General features: G+C 46.9%; 1 long non-coding RNA gene across 3 annotated transcripts; it reads left to right on the top strand.

Annotated features, from left to right (window-relative positions):
- The first annotated feature begins 3,359 nt into the window (after nucleotides 1–3,359).
- LOC130857787 (uncharacterized) lies at nucleotides 3,360–10,397 on the top strand. 3 transcript variants are annotated; one of them, XR_009054863.1, is made up of 4 exons: nucleotides 3,360–3,749; nucleotides 3,828–4,244; nucleotides 4,732–4,979; nucleotides 9,163–10,397. It is a non-coding gene; the product is annotated as an uncharacterized LOC130857787 (long non-coding RNA). The 3 variants fall into 3 exon arrangements; XR_009054864.1 differs by having other exon boundaries at nucleotides 3,360–3,921; nucleotides 4,103–4,244; nucleotides 4,891–4,979; XR_009054862.1 differs by having other exon boundaries at nucleotides 3,360–3,921; nucleotides 4,103–4,244.
- Nucleotides 10,398–12,126: the final 1,729 nt, after the last annotated feature.

Genomic DNA, 12,126 nt, shown 5'->3' with positions numbered 1-12,126 from the left:
CTGTGAGTAACTTTGAGTGAATTGGTGTAAGTTGTAAAGTTTGCATCTACATTCACGTCATTCCAAACGGTTTCCAATTAATCGTTCCTTAACTATTTTTAGAAAAGTTTTGGGATATTGTCTCCATTTCAGTTTGCGTCTCCTCAGTTTAATAGATTCAGCAGTTCTGCCAGCAGGGGGCGCTGTCTCCCGTGACCTGTGAGGGAGGCGCAGCCTGCGCTTCCTGCCCTGACCTCAGGGGGCTCTGAGCCCGTGTTTCTAACCCACGGCGCCTGCGGGATCCCGCCCCCGGCCTGCTCTCCTCAGGCCCGCGGGCGGCTTTGGCAGGGCCCCCGCGGGCCGGCGTCTCTGGGGCCAGCAGCTCCGTGTCCTTAGCGCTCTCTGGGGCTGTGGCTTCCGGACAGCACGGGGCTGTGTCCACGCTGACGGGAACTGGGTTTCCCGAGCACCCAGGGGATGCCTGAGGAGAAGGTGAGGAGACGTGAGGAGCAGCTTCCTGTGGGCGACTGACTGCTGGAGGGGGTCCATCCTCATGCGACCCAGGAAGGGCCTGGTGTGGAGAACTGGGGTTTCGGTCCGTTTTGTGTGTGGTGTAGCTGCCATGAGTTGTGGGGTGTCCAGTGTTCCCAGCACCGTTTATGGTGGGGCGGTCCTTCCCCTTGGTGTGCCCTTGGCCTCTTTGTCATCCATTAACGCAGCCCACCCGTTAACTTATGACACATTCTGGGCTCCCCGTGCTGTCCCTCTGGTCCCTGCGCCCGGTTCCGTGCCGGTCCCGCGCCGTGTTGGTGGCTGTCGCTTCCCGCTGGGGCGCGAGGTCAGGGAGGGGCTGCCTCCCGCCTGCTCTCCTTTCTCGGGGTCGCCTTGGCTCCTCCGGGTCCTTTGTGGGTCCACACAGATGTTAGGAGGAGTTGCTCTATTTTTGTGGAAAATACCATCGAATGTTGGGAGGGTTGGCAGTCGCTGTGTACATTGCTTTGGGTAGAATGGACATTTTAACCATATTAATGTTTCCGTTCCATGAGGAGAGGGTATCTTTCCATGTATTTGTCTTTTTCAGTGTCTTCATCAATGGTAAAGTTTTCCGTGTGCAGGTCTGTCACATCCTTGGTTACATTCATTCCTAGCTGTTTCGTTCTTTTTGATGCAATTGTAAATAGGGTTGCTTTCTTTCTCTTTCTGATGGTTCATTCTTAGTATTTAGAAATGCAGTTGATTTCTGTGTATTGATTTTGCAAATTTACTGAATTCATTAATTGGTTCCAATAGGTGTTTGGTGGAATGATGTGGGAAATTATAATTCAAACACCTCACTGTTTCTGCCACATCCAGGGCATCCACAGCAGGGAAGACACTGGCTCCTAATATAGGCTTCTCACAGTGCCTCTGAATTACACGTGGACTTTGGGTGGACTGGATCTGGGTAAGGCTTGGTTTCTATGTGGAACTTTGATGTTTTCTCTGCTTTTCTGGCATGTTACGGACACTGTGTTTTGAAAAGTAATTTACTTTCCAGTAATTTCAAACATACAACTCTACATACATAAAAGCAAGTCTTGTATCTTGATTAAATATATTCCTAAATATTGATGTTGACATTATTTATAATGGAATTGTTTTCATAAATTCGTTTTCAGATTACTTATTGCTAGTGTATACATACAAGATAGATTTTTGTGAATTGATATTTTGTATTATAACTTTGCTGAGTTAGTTGACTACGTCAAATAACTTTTTGTTGATTACAGGTAGTTTTATATATAAGACGATGTGATCTGTGTTCTGTGAATAGACACAGTTTTAATTTTTCCATTCACACGTGGATGTCTTTTATTTCTTTCCTCAAGATTCTGGGAAGAACTTCCAGTACACTGTTAATAGTGGTGAAGGCCGGCTTCCTGGCCTCGTTCCTGATTTCAGGAGTTAATCTTTCAGTCGTTAACATTGAGCATGATGTTTGCTGATGGCTTTTTATACTACTTTTCTCCATAGTGAACAAAGTTCCTTTTATTCCTGTTCTGCATTAATTGATATGATCACACCTTTATTGTGGTTTATTATATTGCTTAGTTTTAATATGTTGAACAATCTGACATTTCTGGTGTAGAGATACTTGCTTATGGTGTCACCGATTTAATGTTCTGTTGGTTTCCAATTGCTATTATTTTGTGATGGATTTTTACATTCATATTTATAAGGTATACTGGGGTAGTTTTCTTGTTTTTGGTGTATTTGTGTGATTTGATTAGATTTGGTTTGGTGTAGGTGGTTTGGAGGGTTAGCATTAGGGCTTGAACTGGTGTGAGCGATCAGACTGTGTTATGGTTTATGGTTGCTGTTGTGGTTTAAGGTTTATGGTTATGGTTTCCTGTTATGATATATATGAATGGTTTTGGTTATGGTTTTGTTTACTGGTTAAGGGTGTTAGGGTTCTATGTTAGAGTATGGGTGTTAGGGTATGGGCCAGAATTAGGGTACAGGTAGGATATCGGTAGAGTATGGGTTAGGGTAAGGTAGAGGTTGAGGTTTAGGTTTAGGGTTGGGGTTGGGGTTGAGGTTAGGGTTAGGGTTAGTAAAATAATTTTTATGTTTTTACTAACCGTAAACAAAAACCTACTCCATTGCTGTGGAATATTGCTTCATAGGCCTGTGCAGGGTTCATTTCTGTCCCCACTTGTGATGGCCTCCAGGTTGGTTTCAGGTTTGGCTCCTGTGTCCGTGGAGTCCATGTCCGTGTGCCCTGGTGTAGTGCTGGTGGGTACGTGTTTAACTGGGAGCAGCGCTGTGGGTCTGCGTGCACGGACTTTGCTATCTGAGGCCAGACTGTTTCAGAAGTGAAAATTTCACCCCCGCTGGGTACCAGGCTTTCCATGTCTCCACATCCTGCTGACATTTGATGCTGTTTCTTTTCTGTCTGCTGGTCTGGTAGGTGTACGTACTTTTCCTTATGGTTTTAATCCCTGGGTTATTAGTGAAGTTGTGCATCTTCTTGCATTCATGGACTATTTCCTGTTGTTTTAAAAAAAGGTTTTAAAAACTGTAGTCAAATACACATAACATAAGATTTACCACATTAACCATTTTGAAGTGCACATTTCAGGGTCGTGAAGTAATTTGCACTGTTGTGCAACCCCGACCACCCATCCACCTCCAGAACCAGTGAAATCTCGATACCGTGGCTGCTTCAACCATCAAGCCTGACAGTGACTCCTGTGAGCGGGGCACCGGGGCTATGACACTCAGAAGGAGGCTCTGGGACCTTGGTCCTGGGTCACTGCCTCTGAGGAGCCCCCCGCCCCTCCCCCCCCGTCAGACTGCTCAGTCATTCTGTGTGTGATGCTTTTGCCTCGGTAGCTCTGGCACAGCTCGGCCAGCACCATCGCTGGGAGAGAAAGAAGAAACGTGCAGGAGAGGGAAGCGGGGTTCAAGCTGACCCATCTCCTTCTACGGAGACGATGCCATAGTCCCTAAGAGAGGACGACAAGGCCACAGAATCCAGCCTTTCTGCCTGAGGCCTAACCACACGAGGGCCCCACCCTTGTGATGCCACAGGGAGAATTTCGTGAGGTGCCCTCAGACCACCTGGTTGAACACAACAGGGCTTTCAGACACGCAGGTCTTGCCAGACCCCTCACCTCTGGGGTCAGATTCTGGAGGTGGGCCTGGAAGCCTCCAGTTTTTCACTTTTGATGCCATCTTTATTGAGCTTTAATTTCCATACCACACATTCACCCATCTTAAGTATAAAGGTCAGTGGTATGTGTGTGTTCACAGGGCTGTACAACCACCATCACGTCCATTTTACAGCATTTGCATCATCTCCCCAGACCCCACCCTTTAGAGGTCATCCCTCATTCCCGGAGCCCCAGCACCAACCGGCCACTCTCTGTCTCTGCGGATGTGCCTGTGTGGACAGCTCATGTAAGTGGAATCAACTCATTGTCCTTGTGTGTCTGGCGTCTCTCACTGAGCACCGTGTTTTCGAGGTTCATCCACACTGTAGCCTGTGTTGTTGCTTCACTGCTTTTCATGGCTGAGTGACATTCACCCTCTCTGCTTTTAACTCTATAATTTATTGTGAATTTCTGCCTGCACTGCACAGGGCTGATCAGAAATTCATCTTCCGTCCTTCTTGGGGTGTAAACTGCACTTTTAACCAACATCCAGGGGTCCTGTGCAGAGGCTGAAAGCCCAGCGCCACACAGGGCACAGTCCCCCTGTGTGACCAGAGCCCAGGAGGAAAGGTGAGATGGGCCTGCATGTTTATAGGACCAGCGTCGTACGGTCTCATGTGAAACCAACTCACTGGTCAGTGTCCTGTGAGAGTTGCTCCCCAGGGCGCCATGTGGGCAAGATGGAATAGTCAGGGGCCATGGTGCTGCCTTCAGGTCAGGCCCGCTCATGGCAGCTGTCTAGTTGGAAAGTGCTGAGGCTCCAGGGGAGGGTCCTTCCTGCCTCTTCCAGCTGCTGGGGCTCCAGGCTCCCTGGGCTTGTGGATGTCTCCCTCCCACCTCTGCCTTCGTCTTCACGTGGCTTTCCCTCTGTGTCTGTGTCTCTGCTCATCTTATAAGGACACAGTCACATAGGATTGGGGCCACCGTAATGCCCTGGTCTTACTTTCTTACATGACCAGTCCCTACTTCCAAATGAGGTCACATTCTGAGGCCCTGGGGTCAGGATGTGGACGTCTCTTTCCCTGGGTGGACACAATTTCCCTTCACTCTGAGATAGCAGATAATGTTGCCCAGAAAAGAAGCAAGCCTCTTACCTAAGCCAGCCCCTTGAAGAGGTCCGAGCCTGCCTGGTCTCTTGACCTGGGCAGGAGAGTGCAACTCCTGGCCTGAGTGTGAAGGACACCAGGAAGTATCCATGTGAGGTTCCCCTTTGCAGCTGCAGCCGTGGACGGGCAGATGAGGTGCAGCAGGGCAACTCCGTCCTCACAGGACTTGATCCATGTGGTCTGGGGGCGACAGACAGCGGTAAGTGGGTGTGTGATTCAGTGTATGTGACCCTGCCTGGTGTGGAGCATCCCTCCCCCACAGCCCCCCCACCCCGTGTCCCTCCACCACCACGCGCCTGGGGGCTGCCCCCGTCAGTGGCTGCTCTTTGCCAAGACATCCGGGCCACAGAAGGTTGCTCCCTGTACCTGAGACCAAAGAGAAGGACGTGAGGGGCTGTGTTTTCCCTCACTGGGAGCCACATGTCCAGTGGGGCCAGTGGGGACATGTCAGACACACAGGTCCCAGGGCTGGACATTGTGGTTCATCTTCCCCCAACATGGTGGGTGAAAGAAAAGCCATGTGAGACCTCAGACCATGTAGGACAAGGCACGTGTCGGGGACCACCTCCCCACTGTTGATTGGCCCATTCCGTGTGCTCTCCTGTGAAGTGCTGTTCACGACTGGTCCAGTGTTCTGCTGGGCTGTGTGTGATTGGGACATATGTATGGCTATTGATTATTGGGTAATTTTACACATATGTGTGTGTGTATGCATCAACGCATATGTATGTAGACAAATGTGTAATGCCATGTATCCACAACTATAGTAACATACAGGATATTTCTCGCCCTAACAATCCTCTGTGCTCTGCCTGTTTGATGCCCCCAGCCCCTGGCAACACTACCCTCTTACTGCCTCTGTAACCCGCCCTCCCCAGCATGTCATTTGGTTGAAATCACATAGGACATAGCGTCTTAGACTAACTTCCTGTTCTTTGTTTATTTGAAATTGCCTTTTATTCCACATCACTCAGAGAATGTTATTCCAGTGCAATGGACTTTGATGCCTGAAAATCTCATTGATTACCCAGCATATCTATGCTTATAAAGAGATAACTAAATTTTTTTTTATTAACTATGACATACAGTTCTAAGGGTTACGTTTATTTTCTGAATTATTATCATAGTTATAAGTACTTACAACTCAGTAAAACAGTATCTATATGATTACACATTTTTATAATTATTAAACAAAGACAAATACTTACTTATTTGAAACATATCTTTTAATAGAATGAATTTAACTTTTCCCTTTCATTTTTTATGTCTATTCAAGGATGACTATGACTAATTGCTAGGAAGAGGAAAGATTAAATAATTAGATCCATTCCTAGTTTGTATTTTTTAGATATTAGCACTGAGACACCTTGTTCAGATAAGAGTGGGAGTTTTGTTTTAAAAATGTCACTTTTTCTTTCAATTCCTTCCCAATTACATACCCAAATATTACACAAAAAGTTTGGTAACCTGTCAGCTGACAATGTGATTAGCTTTACTTTACATTTTATTGGAAGCAAACCATGTGAAACTTTCAAGAGGATTTATGAGAATCCCTTTTCAGTGTCTGGGAAGCAGGACAAAGGCTTCACCAGGCTCAGCAACTGAGCAACTGTCGATTTGAGCAGCTACTCTTTCTCTGAGACAGTCTTGCTTAACCTGAGGGCCTGGGAAAGTTGCACCGCTGTCCATCGTATCCCCCCTTTGTGTGTGCGGTGTTTTATTTTAATAAAGGGCTCTTACTGCAGGATGTGCTGTAAGTGCATTTTCTTCAAATCTGCACATTTAGCTTATTCTGTTTGTGGAAGATGATTGGCATGTCTGTCTTCCCTGCCTGGCCCACCAGCCTAGCTGAATTTTCTGATCATCAAGAGTCATTTCAATGTTCACTGCAAGAAAAATGTGTTTGTGCTGCGAGGAGGCTCACCAAAGTGGTGAGAGGCAAACTGCAGGACGCATCCCTGAAAGCAGCCCTGCTGAGGTCCGAGTAAAGTGGAGCTGGGTGATCATGGTTCCTGTGTAAGTCACCAAAACAGGAGGGATCAAAATGCCGCTTCTCATTAAGCTGCTGGACATGCAGTGATGCATTCGTACCTAAAACTCTGGGGCATTTTAACAGCTTTATCGAGGTGTAATCGACATACGACAAATGCACACATTTAAAGTGTATGACTTGAAACACGTGTACCCCATCAAGATAATGATTATACTGTCGATGAAAAAGTACTCAGTGGTCAACCTAAGCAAGAAATGGAGAACTGTATGTGTGCCAACCTGAGCATTATAACCCGGGAGACAGTTTTTCAGGGAGCTCTGAGGGCTGTTCTGAATAGGTAAGGGGGGGCCAGTATATATGCGGCTTTGATGAAGGGGTACGTGCAAACAAGCAGTCAGCTTGGTAGGAGGCCACTGCTGTTCAGGAGGAACAGATGCCTTCATGGCTTTAGTGCTTTTCTTTTTTTTAATTTATTTATTTTATTTTTTATTTCTTGGCTGCATTGGGTCTTCATCGCTGTGCACAGCCTTTCTCTAGTTGCATAGAGTGGGGGCTACGCTTCATTGCAGTGAGTGGGCTTCTTACTATGGTGGCTTCTCTTGTTGCAGAGCATGAGCTCTAGGTAGGTGGGCTCAGTAGTTGTGGTGCGTGGGCTCAGTAGTTGTGGTGCACTGCCTTCGTTGCTCCATGGCATGTGGGATATTTCTGGACCAGGGATCGAACCCATGTCCCCTTCATTGACAGGAGGATTCTTAACCACTGCACCACCAGGGAAGCCCTTCAGTGGTTTTTTGTTTTTGTTTTCTTTAAATTATTTATTTGGTTGAGCCAGATCTTAGTTGCAGCAGGTGGGCTCCTTAGTTGTGGCATGCAAACTCTTAGTTGTGGCATGTGTGTGGGATCTAGTTCCCTGAGCAGGGAGCGAATCTGGGCCCCCTGCATTTGGAGTGTCGTGTCTTATCCACTGTGCCACCAGGGAAGTCCTTTTAGTGCTTTTCTAAGTGTGGGAAGAGGCAAGAATCCAGGTTTGTAAAACTTTTGTCCTGAAAATATCTAACTATCTGAAGGCCAGTTCTGCCAGTTTCCCCAGGGCACAAAGTGCCTCATCCTGGTCTTCACCCTGAATGCCTTTCAGGCTGTCCTGTGAGTCAGTGACGGTGGAGGTTGATGACTTAATTCTTGTAGAACTGGATGGTGGGCAACATTCTTTGTCACAATCCCCTCCCTTTTAGTCTTAACGTTGACCAAGGTTTAGGAGGCATTTCATGACGAATCTATCCCATGGCGCTAGGAATGCTCACTCCCAGGTCAGGCGAGGATTTCCTGGACAGGCCACTCAATGTGCTGTCACTGGACAAGCGCTGTTAACAGTAGCCCGAAGCCTCTGGGCCGCCTGTCCTACGAGTCTGTTACGGTCCAGGAAATGGTTACGTCTTGTAGCTTCTTCCCACATCTAGAGCTACACTATTTCCATCACTGATCTTAAGGAACTATGTATTTGGTCAATTGTTTTAGGTCACCTAGTCATCATTATCTTTATTGTAGGCTCAGTCACACTGTTGGTAATGCAAAAAGCAACAGTTTTGTAAAATAGGCAGAATACAAGTAATATAGCTAGTGACGATAATAAGGTCATAAGTATTTCAGCTAAGAACTTGCTTTAGGCAGAGCCCGGTATCTCCTCCGGTTGTCTGACCAGTCTGTTCTGCACCAGTCATTATCTGTAAGGGAGATGATATATTGGCATTGTCCCTGATGTCTGCACATACAAGGTGAGTGGTGGGTCATCTGACCGCTTACAGAATTAGGAAGGGGAGGTTATCTTCTAAGGAGTTACGTGGTTGCCAGAAAGAGAAAAATTGATTTTTGGGGCTGAGCAGATATTTCTGCCACTGGGGAGGCCAGGTTAACACAGAACACAGGTGCACATGCACACCAGTGGCGAGGGAGGGGGCCAAAGGGCAGAGGAAACGTTTATGTTTAAAATTTTTGTCTTACCTTAAAATATGAATTTTTATTTCATCAGCACCCTCATCCCCAGAAGTTTCCTCCCGCTCTCCCCCATCCAGGCAAACTCAGATCTGCTTTCCATCCCTACAGATTACTTTGCATTTTCTGGAAATGTACATTGCGAGTGTGTTTGTGTGTGTGTGTGTGGGGGGGGTGGAGGGTGTATCAAAAAATTTTTTCAGCTTCAGAATAAGTAACTAAGAAGACATAAAAATTAAAAAATGCCTTCAATGCGTTTATCACAGTCAAACTTCAAGGCAATAGAAATGTATGTACTGGGGGTGTGTGTGGTGGGGCAGATCAGATCAGCAGGTATCACTGTATTAATAGAAAAGTGTGCAGATACTCTACTAATAGAAAGTTATAAACATTTTCTAAGGTTTGATGAGGACCAGCCACACATGGAGTGAACAGAAGCAGCTCTGGCCGCTTCAGGAAAGCACACCCCCTGGGAAGAATCACTGAGTGCTTGCTCCAGGCACAACCCCAGCCCTGGACAGCATGACATTTGACAACCCGTGACTTTCCTGGGGTCTTTCCTTTCATGTAGAGAAAAGCTGAGAAGAACTGCTTGTATTAAAAAAGTGACACCTTTGTGTTCACCCCTCTCACCAGTACTGCGGACACCTTGTCCTCGTGGGCTCCACTCAGGGCAGTGGTTCTCCTGTTGCTGGAGGATGGACGAGGCACATGTGCAGAACTGTTCTGGTTCCACCCACAGCTGATGTCCTGCTGCCTGGTGAAGCCACCTGCCCTATCTCCTGTCCTTGCCCTGGGCTGGGAAAGGCAGGCAGTCTTGTGTTACGGGCATGTGCCTGCTGTGGACTAAATTGTGTCCTCAAAATTCACAAGTTGTGTCCTCAACCCCAGGACCTCAGGATGGGACTGTGTTTGGAGATGAGGTCTTTAAAGAGGTGATTAAAATAAAATGAGGACTTCCTAGGTGGCACAGTGGTTAAGAATCCACCTGCCAATGCAGGGGACATGGGTTTGAGTCCCACTCTGGGAAGATTCCACATGCCACGGAGCAACTAAGCCCGTGAGCCACAGCTATTGAGCCCGTGTGCTGCAACTAGTGAAGCCCACGTGCCTAGAGCCCATGCTCTGCAGCAAGAGAAGCCATTGCAATGAGGAGTCCTCGCACCACAATGAAGACTAGCCTCAACTCTCAGCAACTAGAGAAAGCCCGTGTGTAGCAACGAAGACCCAATGCAGCCAATAATAAATAAAATAATTAAACAAAAAAGTAAAATGAAGCCACTAGGGTGGGCTGGTGCCGTTATAGGAGGAGGAGATTAGGACACAGACACACAGAGGGACGACCATATGAGGACACATGGAGAAGACGGCTGTCCACACACCAAGGAGAGAGGCCTCAGGAGGAACCAGCCCTGCTTGACACCTTGCTCTGGAACTTCCAGCTTCCAAGACTGTGAGAAATAAACGTCTGTTGTTTAAGCAGCCCTGTGTGTTGTATTTGCTATGGTAGCCAAGTTAAGACAACTTGCATTATGGGGACTTAAAGATTTAATGTCCTGGGAGGAGGGGGCTGCACCAGGGTCCCTCTGCATGTGAGCTGCTCTGCATGCAGGAGCTCCAGGGAGGCCAGTTGCAGGGGCAGCTGCAAAGTGACCCTTTCCAAACCATGCCCTCTCCTGCGCCCTGGCAGGGGGCACATGTCCCTGTTTGGGAACCTCTGGTCTCAGCTGGCTTCTTCCAGGCACACGTGGAATTGTGCATTTGTGGTCGACACAAAGGTTGGGTTTCTAGGGCTCGTCGTGGGGGTGCCCTTAGCTGCCAGGCATCCTGCAGGAAGGGCTTCCCTTGCCTGCCCGCCCTTCCTGGGAAGGACCTGCCCATGATTTTCTGAGCTGAGAATCTGACTCTGTTGTACTTCACATGCGAGTTATTTCTGTATGGCTTTAATATATGCTAAATTTTTCAGGAATAAAATAATGATGTGATTCTAGCAAAGCTTGTTCTACTAGTTACTCAGAAGTTTACCAAAAATTCTCTGACATTTTAGAAAATCAAACCTCCTGGTCAAGGGGCTCAGAGTTTCTGAACTGCTAGTAAATGCACCAGGATTGCTGTCACCACAGTAATTCAAATTATATACAAGGATGCCTATTTGTTCTCATTTAAAAATATGAACTATAAAGCTTGAATCAAGTTAAATATTATCTACCTATTCTTAAACCTAAATTGAATAAAAATTTAAGCAGACGTCTGAGTACTTAGTGTAGTTGAAGCCAAGCATCACCTATTAAATTATGTATTATTTCATTAAAATGTATCTTGAATTCTCTCTATTGTAACTAAAGCTGCATAGATACTCACATAAATATAATTATACTTAAATTATATGTGTAGAGAGAATATGTTATCTCTGTATCTTATTTAAGAACGTGAGGGGAGTGTTATAAAGGACTTGATATAAAAGGGGTGAGGGTCTGATGGGCTGACAGAACCCCCATGACATAGCATTTCATTCCCACTAAGGTGCTGGAATCAAAAAGGCAATCATAAGGGGAGAAAATGGAATCTTCAAACACCGCCAGTGGGAAAGTGAAATGGTGCCACTGTTTTGGAAAACAGTCTGGAAATGTCAAACATGGAGTCACCACATGACGCAGCAATTGCACTCCTATGTATAAGCTTAAGAGAAAGTAACGTGTCCACACAAACACTTGTACACGCATGTTCATAGCCACACAATTCACAGCAGCCAAAAGGTAAGAACACCCCAAATGACCATCCAGAGGTAAACAGAGAACAGATACACACACTGTGGTCCATCCACACAATGGAACACACTCAACCGTGAAAAGGAGTGAAGCACTGATGCTTACTACAACGTGGACGAATCTTGAAAACACGACCCTCAGGGAGAGAAGCCAGACACAGAAGGACGCTGTCTTAGTCGGCTTGGGCTGCCACAGCAAAACCCCGGGCTGGGGGCTTCAACCACAGAAATGTGTTTCCTACAGCTCTGGAGGCCAGAAGTGTGAGATCAGGGTGTCAGGGTGGTCAGGTTCTGGTGATGCTCTGTTCTTGTTGGCAGACGAGGGCTGAAGGAGCTCCCTGGGGTGTCTTTTATACGGAACTAATTCCATTCACAGGGGCTCCACTCTCATCACCTCCTCAAGGAGCTCATCACCTCCTCAAGGCCCTGTCTCCTAATATCATCGCCTTGAGGGTTAGGATTTCAACAGGTGAATTTTGGGGGGCCACAAACATCCAGCCCAGAACAACCACAAACTGCATGCTTGCATTTATAGGAAACACCCAGCACAGGCACGTTCACAGACAGAAAGTGGGTTGGTGGCACCAGGAGCTGGGG

The sequence above is a fragment of the Hippopotamus amphibius genome, chromosome 7 (genome assembly GCF_030028045.1).
Source record: "Hippopotamus amphibius kiboko isolate mHipAmp2 chromosome 7, mHipAmp2.hap2, whole genome shotgun sequence".
In the NCBI taxonomy this organism is placed as follows: Eukaryota; Metazoa; Chordata; class Mammalia; order Artiodactyla; family Hippopotamidae; genus Hippopotamus; species Hippopotamus amphibius.
The sequence above is the reverse complement of the archived record's forward strand: the minus strand, read 5'-3'. Positions and strand labels throughout refer to the sequence as shown.